Below are 27,669 nucleotides of genomic sequence, written 5' to 3' on the forward strand. Positions count from 1 at the left end.
ACTTGTTCCCCTCTATGGGCAACATGAACCATTGCAGCAAATCTCCAGATGCACGGGAATAATCTTCAAGAAGACGACCACCTTATTGTCATTGACATTGGTGTACTATGAAAGAGAAGAGGTAATTAACATTAATAGGAACAGAACCTTAAAAATTAACTATTTCTAGTTCATGTTGCAGAAGATAGAAAGCAGTACCTGCCGTCATGTCCGGCATGGTGCTTGTGTAAAAGAAAAAAAAAAGTACCAATTGACAAGCACTGTTTATTTATGATATTATCGACATACCTTTCTCCCTAGCCAAATTAATTGCATTTTGATACAACAACCAAGTTTAAGCAGTGTGTGGAAGAGATGACCCATGCAAGCGAGGGATACAGTATGATCCCAGGGTCAGATTTTCTGCATTAGAGTTCTGCCCTAATTGACCTTCAACCAGGTTGAGTGGAAATGAGTGGGAAGACATTGTGACTTGTGTAACCTATTGTCAGTGTAAACCTGCTGTGAGGAGTGTCTAGTATACAAGACGGTCTAGTTAAACCACAAGCAATAGCATTAAGGCTTGATTCACATGATTTAGTGTCGAAAGGCACTAGATCATGATGAGTAAACAGGGGACCAAACTTACCAGTAGGTGTTATGTGTAGTAGAGCTGTTGGATGGTAGTCAAGTATTAGATACAGAGTGTTGTTTGGTGAAACATAGTATTGTATGCTTACAGGAAAGGGACAGAGGAAAGGTGGTACCCGTCAGTGCGAAAAAAACATCATTAGCTACATTAGAGATTCTTGATGAGGAAGATTGCCACACAGGAGGTATGAGCTATAAGAGGGCACAGGTGCTGCTAGGATTGCGTTTAATGAGAAGTTGAAGCACATTTAAAATGAGCTGAAAGAGCACAGTTAGAGGACCTATTACTAGAATTCCAGGATCTGTTTTTTCCGAGAGGGCCATTGCCTGCCTTGTCAGTAACACAACACAGGAGTCCAACAGGAAATGAAGCACTGGTGTACCAAAGACCATATAGAATACCACAGTTGTTGCAACCAGTTTCAGGAGAATCCATAGATCAAAAATTAGATGACATTAGTTACAAGTGGCACCTGAAGATAGGCCAAATACAGCTTTCTCACCAAATGGGGGACACTGCCAATATAAGAGGATGCCTTTAGGGTTGAAAAATGCGCTGGTGACATTCCAATGATTGCTAGACATAGTACTGAGAGGATTGAAACCTTGCCGTTGTTTAGTATATTATGATAACATAATCATCCATTCAAGGGATATGTAGAACATAGATAGCATCTAAAAGAAGTATTTAGCAGATTATGGGTAGCACGCGTCACACTCAATGCTTAAAAATGTTACTTTGCGCTGGAGGAAGTTAACTATATTTTCAGCCAGATCATAAGTAAGGATGGGGCAACTATAGATCAGAGTTCGGTGCGAGCAGTGCAAGATTTTCCAGTACACAAAATACCAGGGAGTTACAATCTTTCCTCGTTCTCATGGATTATTATAGAAAGTTCATGACTGCAAGACTGCTTAGCAATTGTTGAAGAAAGGAGTTAAGTTTGTGCGATCGGAGGAATATCGGGGAGCATTTGATCGAGTTAAAGATGATGTTGACATCCAGTCCAGTTTCACTATTTCCAGACATTCATAAAAGAATTACATTATCATGTGATGCTTAAAACTAAGTCCTTGGCTGCGTTTTGAGCCAGGAGGTCGATGGTCAAGAACTTACTGTTGAGTTTGCATCAAGACAATTGAATGCTGCGGGTGATAGCAGACCATAAAACTTTAAAGTGGTTAGTAGGCTTGAAGGAAACATCTAGTAGATTAAAAAACGAGGTGGGCAATGCAACTCATTGAAATTGAGTATAAAGTAATTCACAAGCCAGGAAGGAAACACGGTAATGTGGATGGGCTAAGCAGAAAGACAGCTGTAACGCAAGCACTGGGTAATGATCATGTGGAATGGCGAGCAGCACAAAACACTGAAAAGGTATGTAGACAGTATAGAAACAGCAGAAAAGTGGTATGCATGACGGATTATTGTGCAGAGAGACAAAATTAGGGGCACGATTGGTGATGCCAGCCAAGTTAAAATTGGAAGCATTACGTGAGTGAGATGCGTGACCACACTTTGTCAGGCCTTGCTGGTTGCAGGGCGATGAATAGAAGGGTGGCAGAACAGTGTTGGTGGAAAGGAAGGAAGAATGGTGTGGATCTATACATCAAGAATTTGGTGGATTGTACACTGAGGGCCAATTTTAATTGGAAGCAGGTATTGTTACAAAGATTGCCAGAAACAACAGAAATTTTAATTTCATTGGGGTGGATTTGTGAGGACCATTCAGCCAAACACCAGCGGTTAATGGTTTTGTGCTGACCACAGTAGATTATTTTTCCTCAGTATGTCAAGATGGTGCCTAGGGGGACCAACAGGCAGTCACCGCCACACAGCCGTATACTGAAGTTCAGAGTGCCACAGATGATAACAGAACAGGGGACAAACTTCACGTAGGCATGATAATGGAATTGTGTTGGTCGCTGAGAGTGAAGAAGTTGAGGACTAGTCCACTGCATCCACAGGCTAATGGAAAGACAGAGATAGTTCATAGAGCATTTGGGATTTAAATCATTCCAAGTGGGATACATACCCAGCTTTTGTCGTAAACACATAAAACTCTAAAGTACATACTAGCACTGGGTTATCGCCATTCGAGGTAGTGTATGGCAAAAAGATACCATCATCTTTTGACATGATTGACCAGAAAACTGGCAGAAAGGGAGAGTCAGTCCACAATTTTGCAAGAAAAATAAAGGAGCTATGGAACAGGGTGCAAAGAGCAAATATGATGGCTTGGAGAAACAGGAAGGGACACTGAGGTGTGTGGGGACATTGCCACAGTATAAGGTGCACCAATGGGTGATGTTGTCAAGTCCATATATGCCAAAGAAGTTTTCAACACAGTACCAGGGCATGTATCAAGTAAACTACATCAACGGTGAATGTAAAGTTGCAGGTGTATTGATTTTGTGCATTTTATTTATATTTGTAGTGTGGGACGTAATGTTAATGATAGTAGGGATATATATATATAGCGCCGGCAGACAGGCACATGAACAAAACACACAAACACACACACAGAATTACGAGCTTTCGCAACTGGCAGTTGCTTCGTCAGGAAAGAGGGAAGGAGAGGGAAAAATGAAAGGATGTGGGTTTTAAGGGAGAGGGTAAGGAGTCATTCCAATCCTGGGAGCGGAAAGACTTCCCTTAGGGGAAAAAAAGGACAGGTGTACACTCGCGCACACACACACACACATATCCATCCGCACATACACAGACACAAGCAGACATATTTAAAGGCCTTTAAATATGTCTGCTTGTGTCTGTGTATGTGCGGATGGATGTGTGTGTGTGTGTGTGCGAGTGTACACCTGTCCTTTTTTTTCCCTAAGGGAAGTCTTTCCGCTCCCGGGATTGGAATGACTCCTTACCCTCTCCCTTAAAACCCACATCCTTTCATTTTTCCCTCTCCTTCCCTCTTTCCTGACGAAGCAACTGCCAGTTGCGAAAGCTCGTAATTCTGTGTGTGTGTTTGTGTGTTTTGTTCATGTGCCTGTCTGCCGGCGCTTTCCCGCTTGGTAAGTCTTGGAATCTTTGTTTTTAATATATTTTTCCCATGTGGAAGTTTCTTTCTGTTTTATATATATATATATATATATATATATATATATATATATATATATATATATATATATGTGGTAGTCTTATCAGTAGAACAATACAATGATCACGGTTCAGAGACAGAAGGCTTCTTGGGGGAGAGGAGGTGATACGGATCCCTGTCCTCAAGTTGTTAGGTGAAGGAAGAGAAGAATTCTAGTTTTGGCAGTACTGTACCTCTTCACCGGGGACAGTGTAACAGGACTGCAAGTGCATCACCTGGACAGTGGAGCATTGTTTTCCAGACGGCCAGGTGTGGTATTTTCTAGACATAAATGCATAGGAGTTATGAAATCAAACCAGGAGGCATGAAGAAGTAATTTAGAGGTGCAAGAATTGGTGATTAGCAGCGGGAAGTAGAGTCAGGTCTCAAAGGAACACCAGAACTTGCTCAGGACATATGCACAATTAAAGGAACAGATGTAGGAGGTGATTGAAGTAGTTCTGCATGAGCTTTTGAGAATAAAAAGGGGACGGATAGATGCTGGCAGTAGAATATTGAAGACAATCTTTGGGACAGCAGACGCAAGAGATATGAGCAAATTGAATGAAATGGCAGAAGCCACAAGAGAGTTAGCAGAAGCAAATAAGGTGAGTGTAGAGTGGCATTCCATGCAAATTATGAACTTGGAGAGTGACGTGCTGAAAAACATATGCATGCTCCACCATCTGACGAAGGAAGTAGCAAATTATGCCAGGACCCCCGCTAGTACCCTGAACCAGAATTTGTAGGCAGTGAAAGCTTGTGTGCAGGTATTAGATGCGAGGTTAACTTTGACAAGGTTATTGCAGTCACTAGGTGAGATAGCAACTGGTACGCAAATGGTCAAGCTAACAGATTTGCAGGAGGCAGTCCATCAGGTGCTACATGGTCAGTTGAGCCCTGTCTTGCTGTCACCCAAGCAATTTCTGAAGGGGTTGAGGAAGGTGAAAGGAGATTTGTTATCAGAATTACAACTTGTAGTGGAACTGAGTAGTCAGAGCTTGTATTACCATAGCGCACCGGTGGGCGTAGTAACAGATAGCGTGCGATTGTACGTACCGGTGAAAGTACCAGTAGTTGGAAAACGGGCAGTATTCAGGTGCTACACAGTGACAGTTCTCTAATGAATCTAGCAGCAGGTGAGAAATTTATGCAAGGAAGGGAAGAGGGGGTGGTACTACTGGCATAAGGCAGAGATCAACACATGGAGATTAGTGTGGACTACTGGCATAAGACAGAGATCAACACATGGAGATGAGTGTGGGTGAAGTCCAGGACTTTCAGAATGGTCTGGTCACCATATGCCCAATTCGCAACGTTATAATGAGTAGGGACACATGCATCTGGAAACTACTTAAGGGGGAAAATGGGAGAACATCTTTGCCCAAAAGAGGTGATTGAACCAAACCATTATTTTCAGAGAGCAGGGCTCCACTGGGTCTATTCGGTGTACAGTGACACAGTGGTGATTGCTAGTTGTTATGAACAAGGGAGACTCGTGGGTAAAATATTTGGAGATACGAGACAACAGATTACTAATTTATGGGACTAGGTGTGCTTTAATAGGACAGACATTTCGTTTACCTCTGACTCTATTTAATGTGACACAGTCACAGCTGATGAACCACTAGAGATCTTATGCAAACAGAATCTTACCTCCCTCAATTATATTTGGGAGCCAGGCCTGGACCACTCCTTAAGCCAAATGATAACAGCCCAAGAAGAGCAGATAACTGCAGAACAAATGCTACGACATGTAGAGCAGCATCGGAATAGGAGATGTCAAGTAACTGTGACTTTAACTGTCACAGTGGCTAGCACCATGGTGATTCTGATTAAAATAGAAAGAAACATTCCACAATGGAAAAATATATTAAAAAATGATGTGACTTACCAACGAGAAATCGCTGGTAGATAGACACAATAAAAAACACACAAACACACATACACACAAATTTCAAGCTTTCGCAACCCCTGGTTGCTTCATCAGGAAAGAGGGAAGGAGAGGGAAAGACGAAAGGATGTGGGTTTTAAGGGAGAGGGTAAGGAGTCATTCTAATCCCGGGAGCGGAGAGACTTACCTTAGGAGGAAAAAAAGGACAGGTATACACGCGCGCGCCCACACACACACATCCATCCGCACATATACAGACACGTGTAAATGCAAAGAGGTTGGGCAGAGATGTTAGTTGAGGCAGAAGTACAGGGGCAAAGATGTTGTGGAATGACAGGTGAGTTCTGATAGATTGGATTTCCAGGGTAAGAGATGACAGAAAGATCAACTTATTTGATACAGTACTTATGTAATAGTTAGGAACAGACAAATTGGGGTAACTGTACAGGTAAAGAATATAGTTGTAATCAAAGTAGAGTAACAGGTCGGAGTAAAATCCAAGGGTTCAAGTCTTCTATTGACCACTCTGTAGTAACACCTCTGTAGGGTGTGGCGCAAGTGTGGTGATGCCGTTGGTGGTGGGGAACCAGTGGAAATGCTGTGGACAATTTAACAATATAACTTACACAGGTCTTGGACAGGCTGCTGGTGTTGTGACACAGTCTCTCCCTGCGTCTCAGCACTGGGCGCAGGCACGGACAGCAGGACAGCAGGCTGTTGCACCCAGTCCTGTAAAGGACCCAATGCAGTGGCAGAGAGCAGCTTGATTTCGAAATGGAGGCTGCTGGTGCTGGTGGCACTGCCCAGTTGGCTCGCAGTTCAGTGGTGCTCCAGCTACTCAGCGATGACCAAATTATGGTCTGTAACAACTGTCTCGTGCATTAGTTCTACCTCACTTGGTTCAAGGAAGCTTTGGGCATCTCGAATTCACAGGGATTTTCAAATGAGGCTACAACATTATAGGCCATGTGTGAAAAAGAGGCAGAAGATGAAAGTAGAAATGGAGAAAAAGGAATTGGGATCAAGAACAAAAGTTGTAACACCTGCAGGGCAATAAAAAGACTGACAAAATTGTGTTGCAAAAAGTGTCAAAAGCCAATCTGTTTGACGCACATTGAAACTGTTTGCTGTAGCTGCATTAAAATTCCTCATTTGTTGGCATATGCCAAAAGTGATGATGAGACATATGAATGAGTAATGTTATCATTGTTGCTCTGCTCTATCATCTTCGCCTTTCTATAAAGATATTTGTCATTTATAATGAGTTTAATTAATGAAATGTAATAAAGAAGCAAGTGGAAAAGTGACTTACCATTTGTTACAGTAGTCCAACATTGACAAAGAGAAAACAGAATGTTTAATATTTCTTTTGTTATGGTGCTCTTATGTTATCTTTGTCTTTCTTTAAAGAAATTTTCCATTTATAATATGTTTTGTTAAAACTTTAATAAACAATCATGTGAATAAGCGATGTGATTAATTTGGTACATTGCACTGATCTCAATGCGGAAAATACCTCGCGTGACAAGAGGTTAAAAAGATTAATATCTAAGTCTTCCTACTGTCATCATGGCATTTTGACTGACATTTTTTGCAGCCAATGAGCAAGCAAAAACCAAGAAACTGACACTATATGTGGACCACATAGGCAGGTACAAGTTGTTACAGCATGTGCTTTATATAGAAACGTGAAAATTATCAACACAATGCCAGTATTACAGTCAATTGAGAATGACTGGACAATAAAAGTTAAAACTTTACTTGCTTTCCAAAAGGTATTACTTTTCTCAGCAAGGTCAGTGCTAGGTTACTTTTTGATCTAAATCATGACATATGTATTGACCTCAAGGGTCAACCAGAGTTGCCTTGAAAATTTCTTTCCCCAGATAAAAGCAGTTGGCAGAGCTTATGACTTTTCCTTACCAGTAGAATTTCAAAGCCCCTTGTGAACCTTAATTATTATGAACAGAAGTATTGCTGACATTCAGGTACATGATTCATTGCCAATCACTACAGAAATAGATGCAAAGTGCTTGACTTCCAAGCAGTTCACAAAACATGTCCCTGACTTTGAAGAAGGGTTGTCTATAGTAAGTGAACAAGAAATGATAAAACTATGTCATATTGGAAGAAGGCTTCAAAGTGTTCTCTGGAAGATCTGTATCACATCTTGGATTATATTGTTTCCAGAGGCATCTTTGTTGAAAAATCACTTGGACATCTTAGTGGCAAGAGGATACAAATGTCAAAAGACCCTATTACAGGCTCTGGGTGGATTGAGAAGCTATCTTGTGATGGCTTACCTAATCCTCCAGATGAGAGGTTTGAAATAGTCATGCAATGTCATGCAGAAGTCTCTGTAAAGATGTCAGTGTATTAAAAAAAAAGCTTGACCAAACTTTCAACAGAGAAGTATCAAAGTATCTGTTGAGAGATAATCACAGTGTATGCCAAGACCAGAAATTCCATCTGAATAAGACACCTCAACACTTTATCAAAGGCATAGAGGGCTAAATAGCAGCAGCAGAAAGCAGATCACAAATGCAGAGCTTCTGCAGTTCACTCCAGATCAGACTAAGAAAAAACAAACACTGCCTGAACAGGCCACGAAGCCCCAATGATACCGACCAGCTGCCATGTCATCCTCAGCCCTTTGGCATCACTGGATGCCGATACGGAGGGTCATGGGGTCAGCACACTGCTTTCCCAGCCATAATCCATTTTCATGTCCGATGCCACTACTTCTTAATCAAGTAGCTGCTCTGTTGGCCTCCCAAGAGCTGAGTGCAGCCTGTTAGCCAACAGCACTTGGCAGACCCGGACAGTGACCCATCAGAATGCTAGCCAAGCCCAAAAGTGCTCAACTTCAATGATCTGGCGGGAAACAATGTTACCACTGTGGAAAGGCCGTTGGCCCAGATCAGAGTAAGGAATTTGATGTTTTGCTGAAAGTAAAAATTCTGGAAAGTGAGAGAATTAATCCCCTAGCTTCTGTATAATAATGGGCAATAATGTATGACGTAACTGGAATTCTAGCCTAGCCATATTACTTAACATCTGCATGAAAACAGTTGTGTACTAAACTGAAAGATTTTGTGACTGATGCGCATAATAATACTTAAAACAGACTGAAGGATTCCAAGTTAAGAATTACGTAAAAGTACCAACCCACTGTGCAGTTTTCCAGCCAAACTGTGTGTTGTCCACTCATCAACAAATTGAGTGGCATATTGATTTTTGTATACCTCGTACACTGCATACTGATCGGTTCTCTTGCTGTGGAAAGGATACACGCATCAAGGAGCAGTGTTGTATTTCAATGTCTCACTCACTGATAAGAGCTACATCATGGCTAGCTGCATCAACAGCAGTGTGTTGCCTCTTGCCACTTGCAACTCTTTGTTACAATTTTGCGTGGACTTGTGCTTCAGTGAGAGGGTTTGTATATGGAGGGGGAAGAAGAATTGAGCCACACTAGGTACTTTGCAGTCTTTCTTGGCAGCTGTTCTACCAATTCATTAACTGGAATCCCTTCATGCCCTAGTATATGGTTGATTAATACCTCTCTACTTGAAACTTTCTGGCAGATTAAAACTGTTTCCCAGACCCATACTCGAACCAGCAACCTTTGGATTTTTTGGGAAAGTGCTTTACCCACTGAACTGTCCAGGCACGAATTATGACATGCTCTCATGGTTTTATGTATGCCAGCACCTTGCCTCCTACCTTCAAGATTTCACAGAAGTTCTCCTCCTTACCTTGTGGGGCTAGCAGTTCTGGAAGAATGGATGTTGAGGAGACGGCTTTGCCACAACCAAGGCATGCAGAGAACTCCTGTGAAGTGTGGAAGGTTGGAGGTACTGGCTGAAGCAGAGCTGTGAGAGTGGGTCATGAGTCGTAGCTGAGTAGCCCAGTTGGGACAGCACGTCCCTGTGAAAGGCAAAGGTCCCAGATTCGAGCTCTGGTCCAGCACACAGTTGTAATCTGCCAGAAAGTATGAAATCAGTGCACGCTTTGCTGCAGAGTGCAAATTCAATTTGGAACTCCTTTCCTTGGTCGTTAGAGATTGAGGAAATAATAAAGAAACCAGTCCAATATCTCTACCTTTGTGTAGGAGCACTGTTTGAGTTGAAGTGCACTCATGGAGTTGGAGCAGGTGAGTAATTTAAATGTCTGTTCTGGTTCCCTTAAAATCACTTTTACTTTCCATCCTAAATACAGACTGTGCACAGAATGGAAAGGAATATAGATGTTGCTTGTACAATATGAAGGAAAGTCTCAATTTTTAATCCCAGTTCAGATTTTATTCCTATAGATCCATAGTAATTCTAAACCTCTTGTGTTCCCAGGGAGTCACAACTCCAAACTAAGAATCTAGATTTGGTCAAACTGTATGCAAAAGCCACTATCACATAGGTTCCAAATGCCTATATCATTTGTGGGTGACTTGTAAATGACATTTATGTGGGTGGGCTTACAGCCACAGCATCATAATTGCTCACCACCCAGAGCCCAGAGACTGACTGGAGTTGGATGTGTAGGCACTTGTAGGCAACCTAAGTTTCTCACAGTAGATAGTGATCTTAAGACATGAATGTCTTGCCAGACTAGAAACATTACGTGAAAGCTTTACACTGAGATGACAGAAGCCTTGGTATAGTGATATTTCCATTTACAGAGGGCAGTAATATCATGTGCAGAAGGTATAAAAGGGCAGAGCATTGGTGGAACTGATATTTATACTCAGGTGATGCATGTGAAAAGATTTTCAACATCATTATCGCCTCATGATGGGAATTAACAGACTATGAACGCAAAATGGTAGTGAAGCTAAGTGCACGGGACATTCCATTTCAGAAATCATTCAGGAATTGAATATTCTGAGATTCACAGTGTCAAGAGAGCGCTGACAATATCAAATTTCAGGCATTACCTCTCACCATGGACAATACAGTGGCAACAGCCTTCACTTAATGACAGAGAGCAGTGGTGTTTGCGTAGAGTTGTCAGTGCTAACAGACAAACAATACTGCAAGAAATAACTGCAGTATTAGATATGGGGCACATGACGAACATATCCATCAGGGCAGTGCAGTGAAATTTGGCATTAATGCGCTATGGCAGCAAACAACTGACACCAGTGCCTTTGCTAACACAATGATGTCCCCTGCAGCACCTCTCCTGAGCTTTTGACCACATTGTTTGGAGACTGGAAACTGTGGCCTGATCAGAAGAGTTCCAGTTTCACTTGATAAGAGCTGATGGTAGGGTTTGAGTGTGGTGCAGACCCCACAAAGCCATGGGCCCAGCTTGTCAACAAAGACACTCTGCAAGCTGGTGGTGGCTCTGTAATGGTGTGTCCTGTATTAACATGGTATTGAAATGGTTATGTTCGGCTACCTGGAGTTCTTTAATGGACTTCACAATCCCAAACAACAATGGAATTTTTATGCATGACAATGCATCATATCACTGGGCCACAGTCGTTCGTGATTGGTTCGAAGAACGTTCTGGACAGGTTGAGCAAATCTTTTGGCCACCCAGATCACCCAACATGAATCACACGGAACATAATCGAGAGGTCAGTTCAGGCAAAAATCCTGCATCTGCAATACTTTCATAATTATGGACAGCTATAGAGATAGCATGGCTCAATATTTCTGTAGGGTACTTTCACATGCCATTCATGGAAGGGCATGTATCATGTATGTCAAATATAGAGCTCAGTGTACAGATGTGTATAATCACTATTAGTTTGTAGACATCGGGCCACATACTGTGGGGATACTATTACTCAACAAGTACTCAACAAGTATGGAGTCTACATGCTGGAGAGCGTTTGTAATCTCTGTGGAAGTAAGGAGGAATGAAGGAACTCTGGTACCATGGAAGATCTCCGGAACCAAGGGAGACCAGTATGATGTATATAAGTGATTTTGTTGTATACTATTCACAGAATGTTAACGAGAAGTCTTTGAGACAGTTTTTGTTTTATAGCCACTTCACTTACAGAAATCTGCATGGAAGAAAGAAGTTCGATGCAGAGGGGGAACAGGACACTGCATCACTGGACCCTGAGATAAATCACTAGAGTTGCAAGACTGAATACATACACCAATCTAATAAAGGAGTGTTAAGGCAGAATTATTAAGGGTAGCTGCATGGAGTGATAGGTCTACAACAGACGTTGCTCAAGCAGTCAAAACATTGCCGCACTAGCTAAATACAGCAGTCATTGGACACTAATAAACACTCCATGTGGTGACCATTTGGTTATAAGTGGAAAGTGGCAGATAAAAAACAGATTGAAAGGAAGAAATTCTGTAATAAATCAGCAAATAGAAGACATGTTGCCAAAGGCAACAGGGATAATTAATAACATCAATGCGCCTGTGCTAAGAGCATCTGTCTAAAACGACAAAACACGCAGCCATAGACAACACACCAAGAGTGAGCACACAGCTAGTGATGTCTTGTCAGCATGCAGCTGTCAACAATTGATCTATCACCAGAGTGCAGTCTACACAATCGCAACGTCAGCATGTAGTCTAAACCAGTGCATCGTCACCACGCAGTTGTCGATGACCAGACCATCTTCAGCACACAGTACGACCATGGTGAGGTACATTAGCATTTCATTTCAAAATTGTTTTTTTGTTGTAGTGCGGTGATTCGGTAGTATTTGTGAGTTTGTTTATGCTGGTAATAATAAGGAAAATGGCGACAGAAGTCACTATGGAAAATGTTAGAACAAAAACTGGATGGTAAGTTTGCGCAGCTACATCAAGACTTAGAAAATCAGATTAAAGACACTCATGATCGAGTAATGGAAAACCAAAACAGACTGAGATAATAATTAAGAACTTCGTTTAGAGACACTCATGAAACATTATGGGCGTGTTTAGGACATAAGCTAGATCAAAGACTGAACTTGTTAAGAGAAGAAATACAAACTGAAGTCTTGAAACAATGTGACTTAGTTCAAGAAGATGTAATGAACATATTAAAGATTTGCAAACAGATGTCGATAGTTTACATAACTTTGCAGAAACAGAATGTAAGGTGGTAAAAGATCACATGTCAGATGCACAAATGAGCATAGAAATTTTAGAACAGAGAAGGGACAATGCTGCAGATTCTGTATATTCACAGGAGATACATTCAGGTTTGGAGGAAAGATAAAAAGCATTCTTGGATAAAAAATTTCAGGAAACTTCACACACTTTAGGAAATGGGCAGCTTTCTGGGGAGGAACTCACTAACACCACCAATGAATTTCGAAGACTATGGGATGAATTGGCAAAAACTAAAAGGGAATTAACAGAAAGTCAAGTTAAAAGTATATCTTTTTGTGCAACAGCATTTTTAGAGGCATTACAGTTGGGAAGTGGAATGAACTTCTATAAGCATTTTCTAAAGTTGAAACCATGGGGACGTATATTCAGTGTACTTCCTGTGAGTGTTTTCCGGGACATTACCACAAAAATGGGAAGACTCTAGAAAGATAATTTCATGTTTAATTATTTACTGGGGGATGTTGCTGAGTGGTGTAATGCCCATTCAGAAGAGTTTACCTTATGGGATGATTTTCAGGAGAAATGAAAATGTAAATATTAGTCTAAAACAATACAAGAGAAAGTGCTGCTAGAATTATTAGACCTGAACCATTTTAACAGTTAATGGAGTAGTTTCAAAAAGTATATCGAATGTCATCTAACAAGATCTAAGTATTTAGATAACCCAATAAATGAAATACATGTAGCAACGGTACTGGCAAGGTATTAAGAGGTTGGTCTACTGTGAATGAATTGCTTAGTGGTTCCTAATGTAAATTTGCATTTGTTGCTAGGCACTGATTGGCTGATAAGATTCAAATTACTATTCGATTTTTCAGCACAGATATTAACATGTACTTATCATGACCAAGTATTTGTAGTGCCATTTAGTGAGAAGATAACTGTTCAATACCAAGACACACAATATCCACCTCATAGCATCAAGCACTGTGATTGGATTTTGAGAACAATTTGGATACACAAAGTATATTGCAAGAACTAATTAGGATTAAAGCTAATGATTTTGATCTCTTATCTGAGTTGCAGAAAAATAATCTGTACCATATATTGTTGTAGTATAGTAAAGTTTTCTCAGGTAAATCTGGAGTATTAGGTAACTATATGTTTAGTTTTAATATCAAAGGTGAATCAGCCTTTTGCTCTAAACCCTATCCAGTACCATGACGTATACACCCAGCTGTACAAGAGGAGGTTAATAAAATGTTAGAAGGTGGAATAATAGAATGAAGTTCAAAAGAATGCAGTAACTCATTATTAGTCCTGCATAAAGCAGCTGGGGTAGTACATCTACTGTTAGACATGCATATTGTCATTAAGCATATAGAACCCTATCAGTCAGTATAGACAAAATATTAACAAATTTTGAGCAAACAAAGTATTTAACTTGATGGATCTAATGGATGGGTACTGGCAAGTCAAACCTATGATAAGTCAAAGAAATTTACTGCTTTTTTTGTATGAGGGTAAGAGTGTTACCCTTTGGATTAAATACCTCTGTCAGTATTCATAAGAGCCTTGGATGCTGTGCTGGGTAAGGATTTATAGAAAGAACTAATAATCCATGTAGATGACATACACCTAATGTCAAAGACATGGGAAAAACATTGTGATTTACTGGTTAGAACATTAGCAAGGTTTTACATTAAAGATATCACTACAAAACTGTCAAAGATGATTTTTGGGCGAGAACAACATAAGTTTCTTGGCCACTTAGTAGGCTTAAATGGAATAAAAGCAAATCCAGACAGGATAAGAGCCATAAAAGAATGTCCAGAACCTTAAAGTACGAAACAATTGAAAGCATTTCTGGGACTAGCGGGATTCTATAGGGCATAGTTTCAATGCCAACCTGTGAATATTCCTAAGTTATTAAACTTATTGAAGAAAAATACTAAATGGATTTGGGGAGATGAAGAGTCTAAGGCCTTTAATGAGATTAAAGTAGCTGTAGTAAAGGCACCCATTTTAAAAGAAACACAGATGGACAAACTTTTTAAGTACCGACATCTCAGAGTATGGAATAGCATGTGAGTTGTTTCAGGAAAGTGGGATATTAGAATGGGAGAACATAATACATTAGCTTTTGTGAGCTGAGCTGTAACCAAATGAGAGCTGAATTACACAGCAACAGAGAGAGAATTATTTGCTATAGTGTGGAGTATAAAAATTTTCAAACACTAATTTGAGAATATAAAATAATAGTATACACTGATCACCAAGCACTAGCATTTCTTGTGGAAAGTCTACTACTATATAGTACATTCATCAAGGGTACGGATACTTTAAGGTACGAAAATGTGTTCAACATATGGTAAAATTTTACTACTTCAAGAACTTAAGTAAAAAAAATAATGTCTGTACTATGTACTTGTGAAACTTGCCACTCAATGATAAACAACAACAATCAAGCAATAATATATAAGTTATACCCGACACTACCTAAAGGTTCACATGACCTCACAGCTGCTGATTTCTTTGGCCAATTGCCAACAAGTAGAGGGGGGGGGGGGGGGGGTGGAGGTAACATATTTTTATACTAGTTGGTCTAAATGTGTTAAACTCTATTCGGTTAGACAGGCCAACACAGAGATAGTGATTAGATTTCGGAATATTTTTCGGAGCATGAAAGTCACATAGACTGTTGATAGTTTCTGAGTAAAGCCTTTAAAGAGTTTCTAGCATGGGAAAATGAAAGACTCATTAACATCTCGAAAGTATTTGCAAAGTAACCTTTGCGAACATATCATGAAAGAAATGGTAAGTTGTGTAGGTCATACTGTTCAGACAGACATAACACTCTGGCACAGAAAATACTAGAATTCTAAGTAATATTTAATGAACTTCCACATTTACCTACTGGTTTATCTTCCACTGAAATAATGCAAGTTAAATTCACAGGTGAGTTACTGTTGAAATTATTTCAATGGCCAGACGATGATAATAATGAACACGGAGACAACTTAGATTATGTTGTAAAAGAAAATTTACAGCTAGCAGCAGGTAAAGGGTTGCATAAGTATAATGAAAAAGCTACACCTTCCTTTGATGGATATACACACACGTTCTTCCCTCAATAAAGTGGTCTATATAAAGTTTTAAATGTACCATATCCCAAAGCAATCTTCTTGGTTGATCCAGAAACCAGTTGAGGAAAGGAATTATGTAATACTGATATGTTAAAGCAGTGTCACTTGTGAAAGAAACACCGTACCAACAAAAACTGATCTTAATGGTGAAAGTGTGTAAAAAAAAAAAGTCAACTGTTATTTAGTCAGCTGTTTAAGTATTCCTGTAGTGTAAAATTGCTGACCAAAGAGGCAGGTTACTTATCATCATGTGGTAAAAACAAGGGAAGGGTTTGTACTGATTATTTTTAAGAGATATTAATCATGGGTTGTGATATCACCTCGATCAAGTATTGATCGAAGAGTAGACCGACTACAGAAATTATACTCCGCGTTGACGACGACTTATGTGAATATACTTGCCTACTCCATTGCATTTCATGAGTTTGTTCGGATCAATTTTCACGGTTTCTGCAAAGGTGAAGCTGTGGCAATTTCGTTGTGTAGGGAATGTTGAACAGCTTCTCCCTCTGGTGCCACAGTGAAGTGCCTTAGCAGATGTGAGCCCTGCGAGTGGCGGGTGGTAAGGGAATCCATTTCTTTTCTTCTTTGATCCTAACACATCTGCCCTCTTCCCTTTTCTTACATATCCATTGACTACCAAATCTATCTTCACTCCATCCATATGCTAAGTTCATATTGCAGGATCCCACATTTTTACGAGGGCTATGCCGAAAGTTTTTAGCAGCCCATAAACCGTAAGGCGGAGGACAATGTGGTTGTTTTCATTCGAAAGAGCAATGTTTCTGGACCTTGGGACGTGCGCGCGCAGACCCTGGCTAGCGGTGATCCCCCCACAGTGCGGTAAGAAAGCACAGGCAGTGCTAAGTCAGAGACAGTGCAGGATGGAGCTGTCGCGCCGCGACTTTCATACCGTGATTTTTTACGATTATAAAAAGTGTTTAAGCGCTGAAGAATGCCATTCTTCTTTGCTGCATGTTTTTGGTGAAGCTTCCCCTTCTAGGGCCACAGTTGGAAATTGGTCTCGCGAGTTTTCGAGGGGTCGGCAGGCAATTGAAGATGAACCTCGTCTCGGTCGGCCAGCAACAGCTGTGACTCCTGAAAGCATTGATGCTGTGAGGAAAATGCTCAAAGAAGACCCACATCTTACATTTTGCAACATTGAAGGGACCCTAAATATTGGATCAACAGCAAGCACAGACCATTGTTCATAGTCACTTAGGCCTTACTAAGAGATTTGCCCGTTGAGTGCCACATTCCCTGACAGAAAGCCAAAAGGAGGTGAGAGTGGGCTGGTATAATTTCATGCTTGAAAAATTCGAAGGAGAGAAGTCCCAAGACACCTACAATATCATCACAGCTGATGAAACTTGGGTCTACCATTATGAATCTGAAACGAAGATACAGTCTTCTGTGTGGTGCTTTCCAGGGGAGGAACCACCCACAAAAGGTCAACGAAGTCGGAACTCTGGAAGAAAGATGGTGGCAACTTTTTTCACAAAGATCGGGCATCTCATCTCTGTGACCTTGGACACACGTTGTACAGTCAATGCTGAATGGTAGGTGAACGATTGTCTTCCAAAAGTCATCGCCACATGGAAATCACAGCAACCAAAGTCCAAGAGTGGGCACCTTCTGTTGCATCACGACAATGCATCTGTGCACAGGGCTGCCAGAACAATGAACTTTCTGGAGAAGGAAAAAGTGCCAGTGTTACCCCATCCCCCCTATTCACCTGACCTGGCCCCCTGTGTCTTCTTACTGTTCCCTAAGACTAAGGAAAAAATTCGAGGGCAGTGATTTTCATCACATGAAGAGGCCATTGCAGCATACGAGACTGCACTGACATCCCAAAAGAAGCTTGGACTGACACTTTTCTAAGTCGTTTCAGAGAATGGAAAAATGTATACATGCTAATGGAGAGTATTTTGAAAATTTGTAGACGTTTTTTTTGCAAATAAATTTTTTTTCACACATTCTGCTAAAAGCTTTCGGCATAGCCCTTGTACATTCAGTATACTAAAATTTACAACCTACAACCACAGGACTGGAGATGTATTTATTTATTTGTTTCACATATGACGACAACAACAATAGACTATTCTTGTGACAAGGGGGAGGTGAGCACAAAACACACACACACACACACACACACACACACACACACACACACACACACACATCTGGCACAAACAAATATGGTTTAGGGGTATTCCTTTGCCAGGTGTGCCATAGTTTCAAGGGGAGTGGGAAGGAATAGGACAGGGTGTCGTACTAATAAGATTGATATAGACGTGACAAGCCAATGACAAGGAGGAGAAGGGAGTTTTGGGCAAAAAATAGGAGAACTCTGAGTGGAAAAGCAGAAAATAGCTGGAGTTTCGTGGAGGGTGCAGCTTTAAGATAGGTAAAATGAAAGGGGAGAAGTATTGGAAATTCGTGGCAAGGTCTTATGAGACCAAAATGCTGAGGTCATCAGTCCGTAAGCTTACACACCACTTAAACTAACTTAAACTAACTTATGCTAAGGACGACACACGCACCCCCATGCCCGAGGGAGGACTCTAATCTCCGGGGGGAAGTACGGAAGTACTCAATTAAGTAGTAGAAAAGGACGGTAAGGTATTTCAGAATGGGAGTTGTGGGTAAGTAATTCCCAAAGAAGGGAGCTTATGCCAATTTCAAATGGACCCAAGGCCCTGACCACTTGACAAGAAAGGAGAGGTACATCACATCGACCTGAAATAAGAGGAAAAGGAGTACTGAATTCCCCAAAAGCTAGCCCTCAATGAGGGAGAACTGCTTAAGAGTAATGTTCACAAAGAAAAGGAGTAAGGACCGTGATTAAGGGACCATCTCCTCCAAACTGGATTATAAATTTAGAAAGTAAAAATTAGGCAACTCTTTAGTTTACATGAGTAGTTGAGTCTGTGCATACTCTGATGTTTGATTTTAAAATGGCGTAACAATTGCATCCTCCAAAGACAAGAATACAAATTAATGGGATTAATGGTTAAAGAGCTGAAAGTACTCTGCATGAAAGCAATGTATTATGGTTCACTCTGTGATTAAGCTAGCCAAAGTAGAGGAACTGTTAAATATAAAACAAGTGAATTATTGAAAATTCTAATTAGAGACGTATGTTTGTAGTGATTCGTTGTTAAGTGTATGATCTTGACATGTTTTTTTTTTTGGAAGGATGTGTAGGGGTCCATGCCATTCATGGAAGGACATTATCATGTACATCAAATATAGAGCTCAGAGTAAAGATGTGCACAATTGCAATTAGTTTGTAAACATTGGGCCACGGACTGAGGGAAACTATTACTCAACAGGTTCTGAGTCTATCTGCTGGAGAGCATTTATAATCTCCATGGAGCAAGGAGGAATGAAGGAACTCGCACACCATAGATGATTTCTGGCACCGAGGAAGATGAATATGATGTGTATAAGCAATTGTTGTTATATACAGTTCACAAAATGTTAACAAGAGGTCCTTGAGACAGTAATATTAGTTGGTTCCCATGTAATCTTTTGTGAAAGTTTGTGGTTGGAAACACTCTACACTTCATCTAAGTAGAGAAGCACTGCTCTGTTTTATAGCCACTTCACGTATAGAAATCTGCACAGAAGAAAGAAGTTTGGTGCCGAGGAAGAACAGCATAGCTGGACCCTGAGATAAATCACTAGAGTTGCAAGGTTAAATACTTACACCAGTCCAATAAAGGAGTGTTAAAGCTGCAGTGTTAGGTATGGCTGCATGGAGTAATAGGTCTAGAATAGACATTGCTCAAGCAGTCAAAACATTACAGCAGCCGTAAGACAATATTAAACACTCCACATGACACGTCAAGTTTCTGCACTGTGTATGTAAAGGGTGGTCTGACATGATATTAGAAAGTAACCAGTGACCTTTGTACCTCAATGTATTGCATAGTCAGGTCCTGTGCCTGAAGCATTTGAATATATTGTGCCAAGAGGTATATTGTGTTCAGATCTTGAAGGCAAGCTGCTACAGCACTGCATCTTAGTGTGCAAGACTCATTACTATCAGACAGTTTCAATGGGCAACCACTTGCCATGTGCAAACAAAAGTTTGTGTGGCCCCTTCCACTTGATTAAAGAAACATGGGGGTTACTTACTTCACAGGGCAGTGCAACCAACTATAAAAGTGCATTAAGCCTGCTCACATTCCAACTTCTATGTGCATCTGTGTGCTATCCGTGTGGCTATGTAAGCAGTTCAAGCAGCTGTGTCATTAGTTGAGGTAGTGTCAGTTATCTTCAGTAATTTAAACAAAACTCCCCGTGGATAAGGCACATGATTTCAGTGCTCTAGTTACTAAGCCAGTTTATAATGCTGCAAAAACCCCAGGAACCTCAGTCCCTAAAGCTTGGCATAGTGTCAGTCATTTTAAATGTGTGTATTATTTATACTCTTAGAACTCTTGAAACTGACACACTGTTTTGTGTGTATACTGTCCAGTCCTTCAACATCCAGATGATGGACTGCAGGTGATGTGGTGTTTTTGCAGGATTGGAAGAGAAGCAAAAGCTTCCATAAATAGGTACTGTTGAAATGTTCAGGCAATAAAGACCAGTGAAATTGTTAAGGCTTTCGTGGCCACTTGTTGACAAACTGCCTATTGGCTTCTGTCTCGGGTTCTTCGGCCGTCTAATGATTTTTCTGATGTTTCGCCAGCACGAGTGGCTGGCATTGTCAATGCTTCACCCTCCATTGCCGGTTCACCACCGGCCAGCCACTCGTGCTGGCGAAACATCAGAAAAATCATTAGATGAACCTCGGCCAAAGAACCCGAGACGGAAGCCAATAGGCAGTTTGTCAATAAAGACTAGTATGCATCCTTGATGTTTACCTGTAAAGTCCCATTTGTGTTGCTGAAAATGTTATAAGTTGTGAATTTTGATGTCAGTCTGTATGTTGCCCAATGAAGTGCCATGTACTAATTGCAATAATTCCAAAATGCAAAACTCTGAAACAAAATCTCTCATCCTCTAGATTGAATCTGCCCTGATTTTGTACATACATTTTCTTTAAATTAGTTACAATTCAGGCAACACTAGTTTGGAAGTATACAAAAAACAACATTTAGTGACATTAAAATGCATAAGAATATGTCGCAAACTGCTGGATGCATCCAAATGATACTCTCTTTCCAGTTACAGTAACAGTAGTGCTTGGCCAAAATCGGAGTTAAATTTTCTTAGTTGTGCATGTGCAGTGTGACTCAAATGCTCACAATGCAGCTCAGCAGGCTTTATTTAAAAGTTATGTTAGTTGTTATGTTTGATATTGTGACTACAAAATAAAAGGCGTAACAAAATGGTATGGCTAAACTTTCGAGAAACGAATTTGTCACATGTAGAGGAAGATGATGTCACGTGGACATTGATCTGGCAACACATCAATCATCTACTTTGAAACAAACATCATCCATAAACACCACATTTGCTCTAAGGTGGGAGTTGACAGATTGTTGAACTGAAACATTCTAAGAAGTATACCTGTGCAGGAAAGCCAGCTGCTGGTAGTGCCTGGACACGGTATGGATACAGCAGGTTCTTATGTACCACTCCCCAGACAGTCATGCGGTTGACATTACTTGTTGCAATAATTGTCTTAAGCTGATAGTAGGGTGGTTGTCAACTGTGCACATAAGTCCCTTCTCCAGTTGAGGTGCGCTGGTACTTCTAGGCCTCCTCCAGATGTGAGTAGTAAGTGTAAATGTCCTATGCTCTCCAAGCTGACACTCAATTGCTTCAAAACATCCTCCTGTTAGGACACTGTCATTCTCAAAATCTCTCCCAGTACAAACTTTGAGCACCACAGCCATTACCACCTGATAATCTGTACAGCAAATGGGTATCTTCCAACTCTGCATTTGAGTACACTTTCATTGCACTATGTCGGAAACCAATTCTATGATGAACACTGGAACAGTTGATGCTATGTGCTTGATGCCAGTAGAGCAATGAAGTTAGTTGATTGTTTACACAAACTATTGAGTGAGTCACATGTCAGCATTGCCTTCATTTAATTGTAACAACAAACACAATGGTGAACCTAAGAATTACAACTTGCAGTATCTAACCTAACATTACTAAGAGGGTATTATGAATATTTCATATAAGAAACTGCTTTATGTAATGCTGGTACATTCTGTTTCTGTGATTAATGTGATTATGGAGAGAATCAGAAAAAGAGCTCTAACATGGAAGTACTGTAAAGTGTTTCTAGACCCATGTCCATATAACACATTTTATTCCTCTGTCTTTCGTGAAAGTTTGGCCATTCGTGTTGCTGAGTGCTATTGACAGGGGATTTCAGATAGATTCCGTATTCCTGGATATCCGGAAGGCTTTTGACATTGTACCACACAAGCGGCTCATTGTGAAATTGCATGCTTATGGAATATCGTCTCAGTTATGTGACTGGATTTGCGATTTCCGGTCAGAGAGGTCACACAGTTCGTGGTAATTGATGGAAAGTCGTTGAGTAAAACAGAAGTGATTTCAGGCGTTCCCAAGGTAGTGTTATAGGACCTTTGCTGTTCCTTGTCTATATAAGCGATTTGGGAGACAATCTGAGCAGCCGCCTTCGGTTGTTTGCAGATGACACCGTCATTTATTGACTAATAAAGTCATCAGAAGATCAAAACAAACTGCAAAACGATTTAGAAAAAATATGTGAATGGTGCGAAAAGTGGTAGTTGACCCTAAATAATGACAAGTGTGAGGTCATCCACATAAGAACTAAAAGGAACTCGTTAAACTTAGGTTACACGATAAATCAGTCTAATCTAAAGGCTGTAGATTCAACTAAATACCTAGGTATTACAATTATGAACAACTTAAATTGGAGAGAACACATAGAAAATGTTGTGGGGAAGGCTAACCATAGGCTGTGTTTTATTGGCAGGACACTTAGAAAATGTAACAGACCTACTAAGGAAATTGCCTACACTATGCTTGTCTGCCCTCTTTTAGAATACTGCTGCGCGGTGTGGGATCCTTACCAGGGAGGACTGACGGAATACATAGAAAAAGTTCAAAGAAAGGCAGCATGTTTTGTATTATCACGAAATATGGGAGAGAGTGTCACAGAAATGATATGGGATTTGGGCTTGAAATCATTAAAAGAAAGGCATGTTTCACTGAGACGGAATCTCCTCATGAAATTCCAATCACCAACTTTCTCCTCCGCATGCGAAAATATTTTGTTGACACTGACCTGCATAGGGCGGATCAATTGCCACGATAAAATGAGGGAAATCAGAGCTCATACGGAAAGACATAGATGTTCATTCTTTCCGTGCACTATATGAGATTGGAATAATAGAGAATTGTTAAGTTGGTTCGATAAACCCTCTGCCAGGCACTTAAATGTGATTTGCAGAGTATCCATGTAGATGTAGATACATCCTGTATGAACTTAGTAAACTGACTGTACATTCACAAAATTCAGGTAATGTGCAGTTTGAAATTTTGGCTTACAAAATAAGATTGCAACATTACTTAAAATGAAGAAAACATAAAAAGTTTTATAAACCATAAAGTGTTAGCTATGACGGAATCAAATTTTTATCCAGCATCATTAAAAATACTTCTCTCGCAATTACTTAAGCAATACTTCATTTATCCATTGTTAATCATACATGAAGCAATATTTGTACCCTCTAATGGCAATGAAAGATAAGAGAGTGGATCATGCACTTCCTTGGGGCTGTATAGCAAAAAGTCAGATATATGAGGGTGTGCTGAAAAGTAATGCCTCTTGACTTTTTTACGTGAAATCTCTTAAAGATTTTTAAATAAAACAAACTTTATTAACATTCTGCATCTTTATTCTTCATGTCTGCATGTGTCTTTTTATCATATCTAAAGTGATACATATTTCTCCCAATAAGAGGCTATTTTGTTGACATAGTCACTGTAAAATGTCTGATTGTGTTGATGGTGCCACAACCTCACCTGCGCTTGTGCTGCTTCATCATTATCAAAGTGAAGACCTCAAAGGTATTCTTTAAGTTGTGGAAACAGATGAAAATTGGACGGGGTGTAGCCAGTACTGTGTAGAGAATGATCGATAATTTTCTCTGATGAGTTCAACTTACTTGACGCCATTGAGTTTTGTTGGCTGCTGTACTCATACGTCCACTCTGAACTAAGTCACACATTTTGAGGTTAGCATCACTGTTTCCTTCATTACGAGCCTGAACAACCCAATGTTGCACATTGCTGATGTTGGTGCAATCACCACCACACACAGCTTCCATTCTTTTGTTAATTTCAATTGGAGGCACGTTTTGTGCAGTTAGAAACTCGATTATGGCACACTGTAATGTTACATGCTGCAGTTTATAGCCATCTAGTGGCAGAAGTTTGCAACTTGTGTAAGGGAAGCAGAAAAGTCAACTGAGTAATATGCATGACATGTAATACCTCAACCAATATTGAGAACAGAATAAGAAATTTGGATGCATTGCTTTTCAGCACACCCTTGTAATACTGTAACATAAAAAAACTTATCCAACTCCAGCTAACAGAACAGCAAAAATAGGTATATCATGGATGTGCAGTTACCGATGCAATCATTCATACACATCATCTCTGTCTCAGCACCATAAACTACTACATCTGGTATCACCATTTGGTTAAGCTCATAGCGGTCAGATTGTGCTGGCATGGGCATCACACATATTTCATGATTGCTGTAGGCATCATTACCTTCCTGTGTCCCATGTATTTCATAATTATTGGTGGGCATCATTACCTAACTTACAGCATTTAACTTGAAAGTAAAAATGTAAACGTTATAACCAGTTTTACTAATCTTCATGAATGATGACTACATCTGTACATAAAATTGTAAAAACTGGCAGAATGAAAAAGTTGACAGTCTACATTAACTTAAATTTATGTTATCCATGTTTGACTCCAACTCTTTATGACAATAAAACACAATTGTGTGTCACTCTCTCTTTTTATTTCACCCTGCAACAAGTTTCCGAGAGTTCACACTGATATTATGTTACATGTAATGAAATGCACCAAAATGAAATTGAGGTTGTCAAACAGATAGCAGCTGTAAATAGTTTTCAGCCTACACTCATAGAAAAATGTCTAAAAAATTTAGGAAAGGAATAGACAGAAACAGACATCAGGACAGTGGGCCTTCCCTTCTTTGTACTATTTCACAAAAAATTGCTAATGTATTGAGACAGTGCATGGGATAGTAGCTTTCTATACCAACAATGCATTAGATAAGAGACTGCCACATAATACAAAAAACAGTACAGATAACTTCTCCAACTCAAGTGTATAGAAGATAAAATGTGGTCAGTGCCCTCTACAGTATAACGGTCAGACTGAATGAAGCTTCCGAACTGGATTCAAATAACACATTAATGCATTTAGATACAACACACCTAATAAATCTGCCATAGCTACACACATTCAGGACACAGGAAAATCATTTGATAACATAGAGGACAGTCTAATAAAACTTTACAGAATAAACAAAGACCACAAACTCAATCTTTATGAAAAACCTGGGAGGGTGGCAGTGAGCTGCTTTAAGAGCTTCGCTGATATATATGATGTGCTATAACTCTTTCCAGTTCCAACTTCGTGAATGACCTTAATAAAAGATAATTCCCAAAGCACTTTATGGAAATAATTATATTGTGTTGATACTAAGCCTGCAAGTTTTATGTTCTTAACGGTCATATATTTGTAATAGTAATACTTTTAACAAGTTGTTGTTAAGAATGAAAAATTTTATAATAGTTATCTGTATGAATAATCTCTGAGACAAGGCACTATATCTTTACATCGTTATAATCTTTGGTTTCTTTATGAATTATCGGTTCATGTACTGTGAGACAAACTAAGTTAAAAATGTATATTTAGGATGAACCACAAGATTCTGTGCACTAGAACAAATCTATCACAATTTGAAATTTTAATCTTAGTGCCATATTACTCTAATAAATGCCTGTTACATTTTTTGTAGCAAAATGAAACCAAAAACAAACAACTGGCTGCATCCAGCTAGCAAACATATAACATAATATCATTGTTCACCTGAAGATACAACTCAAAATTCTTAAAACACACCATGAGATGAAACATAAAATGTGAGGCACTCTTGTATGTGTAGTTACATGAACATATCACTGTGCTGATTTCGGACCTTTGTTTCTATGATGAGCATTGATTATTTGCCCTAGTTTCTTCAAAGGTGATATGAATAAGGGGTAGAAGACTCAGGTTGTTGTTGTTTTATATGCTTTTGTTGATTCAGCAAAATGTTACCTACTTATCACTTTTAATTCATCTTTGTTTTCTTTTTATTTACAGGGCAATCCGTTCTCTAAACAAGATGGCTGCTTGACCAGTTGAACACACATCTGATGACAGAAATTTTTTTCTGTGTTCATCAGCTGAACATTTACATTGAGCACTGTTAGATTTACTCTTATACATGAATGTGATATCCGCATTTCAGACAATGGAAACAATGTATCATATCTGTATACACGACCGTATCTTATAAGTTGTGAATTCTGCTTAGAACAATACTTGGCAAGACATTGCTTGGGTGCCACTGCACTATGTATTGACAGATTTCAGTGTGCCTTTTCAGATGTGCTCTCCATCCTTGATATATGCTCTGTTACCACAGTTAGATCTCAGTTTAGAGCAGAGATAATCTGCAGAATTGTCCTCATAGACTCTCTTGTTTAGTCAAGTTTGTGCTATAACCATTCCCTAGGAGTTTTAGAAATTGAGCTAAAGGAGCAACGGGATAGTAGGGAGAAAGGCTGTCAACCTAGAAAGTCTCAAGCCTAAGCACGCATAATACAGCTAATGTGCAGCAGAGATTTCTCTCTAATGATCATCTTGCCTTAACAGCCAGACAACCTATTCATGTTCAGCATGCAGGCTGAAGATCTTCACTACAAGAGGAGAGGAATTAATTGCAGTTGAGGAGCCTTCTTAGGTATAGAAAGGGGAAAAGTCAAATAATAAAAAAGAAAACAAGTGATGGAAGTGGAAAGCAAAACAGTTTCCCAGAGGTTACTTTAAAGTTTGCAATAAGTTTTCCTACCTGCACTTTCGTCAGCATAGAAGAAAGGGCAGGACCCAACAAAAATTTGCACAGCAGAGAAAAGCTCTTTTGCAGAGCAATTGATTAAGAGAGACCGATTGATTCTTCGCTGTGATCAGAATTTGATAGAGTGAAGTTGTACAGATTTGTTCTTTATATCGGGGTTAAAAGTTTTAAGAACTGTTAATCAGCATATATAAAATAAATTTACCACACAATTACACTGCTGAAGAAATCCCTCATGTTTATAAACTGGGCACAGAAAAATTGAAAGCAACTCTGAAGGGGCACTGGTAGAGCAGTTTGACTCCTAAAAAGATGAAGGCAACAACAAGAAATTCTTATTGTGCACTTAATAATGATCTTAAAAAACCATCAAACTGTTATGGCACATGTGGACCATATAAATTCATTGCCAATGTGATTTGGTGAAAAATGTTCAAAATGTGCAAGCAGATATGGATAAAGTAGAAAAGAATACATAAAATAAAAGTTTGGCTAATGAAACAGGAAAATAAAAAAGGAACCTGGTGTAAATTTTTGTTTTCCAAGCACAATTACCCAAACACTAGTTGAAGAGAGTGCATACACAATAACTCAGACTCTTCCACATACATTTCAGTTGGAAACCTTAAAACCATCTGCTGCATGAGCTAACACACAACCTCACACTTTGTTTCATTGTGATAAAACAAATACCTGATGTAAATTGTGTATGCACGTTATAAACTCATAATTCAATAGGAAAATGTGTAGT

At 39.7% G+C, this 27,669-nt stretch overlaps 1 protein-coding gene across 2 annotated transcripts in view; it reads left to right on the forward strand.

The window, feature by feature from the left end:
* LOC126356369 (transmembrane protein 237-like) overlaps positions 1-27,449 on the forward strand; it is an 80,308-nt gene extending 52,859 nt beyond the window's left edge. For both annotated transcript variants that reach the window (XR_007565637.1, XM_050007358.1), the window contains one exon: positions 26,162-27,449. The gene's annotated coding sequence lies outside the window, so the exon portion shown is untranslated. The remainder of the gene's footprint in view (positions 1-26,161) is intronic.
* Positions 27,450-27,669: the final 220 nt, after the last annotated feature.

Source organism: Schistocerca gregaria, chromosome 3, assembly GCF_023897955.1.
Source record: "Schistocerca gregaria isolate iqSchGreg1 chromosome 3, iqSchGreg1.2, whole genome shotgun sequence".
In the NCBI taxonomy this organism is placed as follows: domain Eukaryota; kingdom Metazoa; phylum Arthropoda; class Insecta; order Orthoptera; family Acrididae; genus Schistocerca; species Schistocerca gregaria.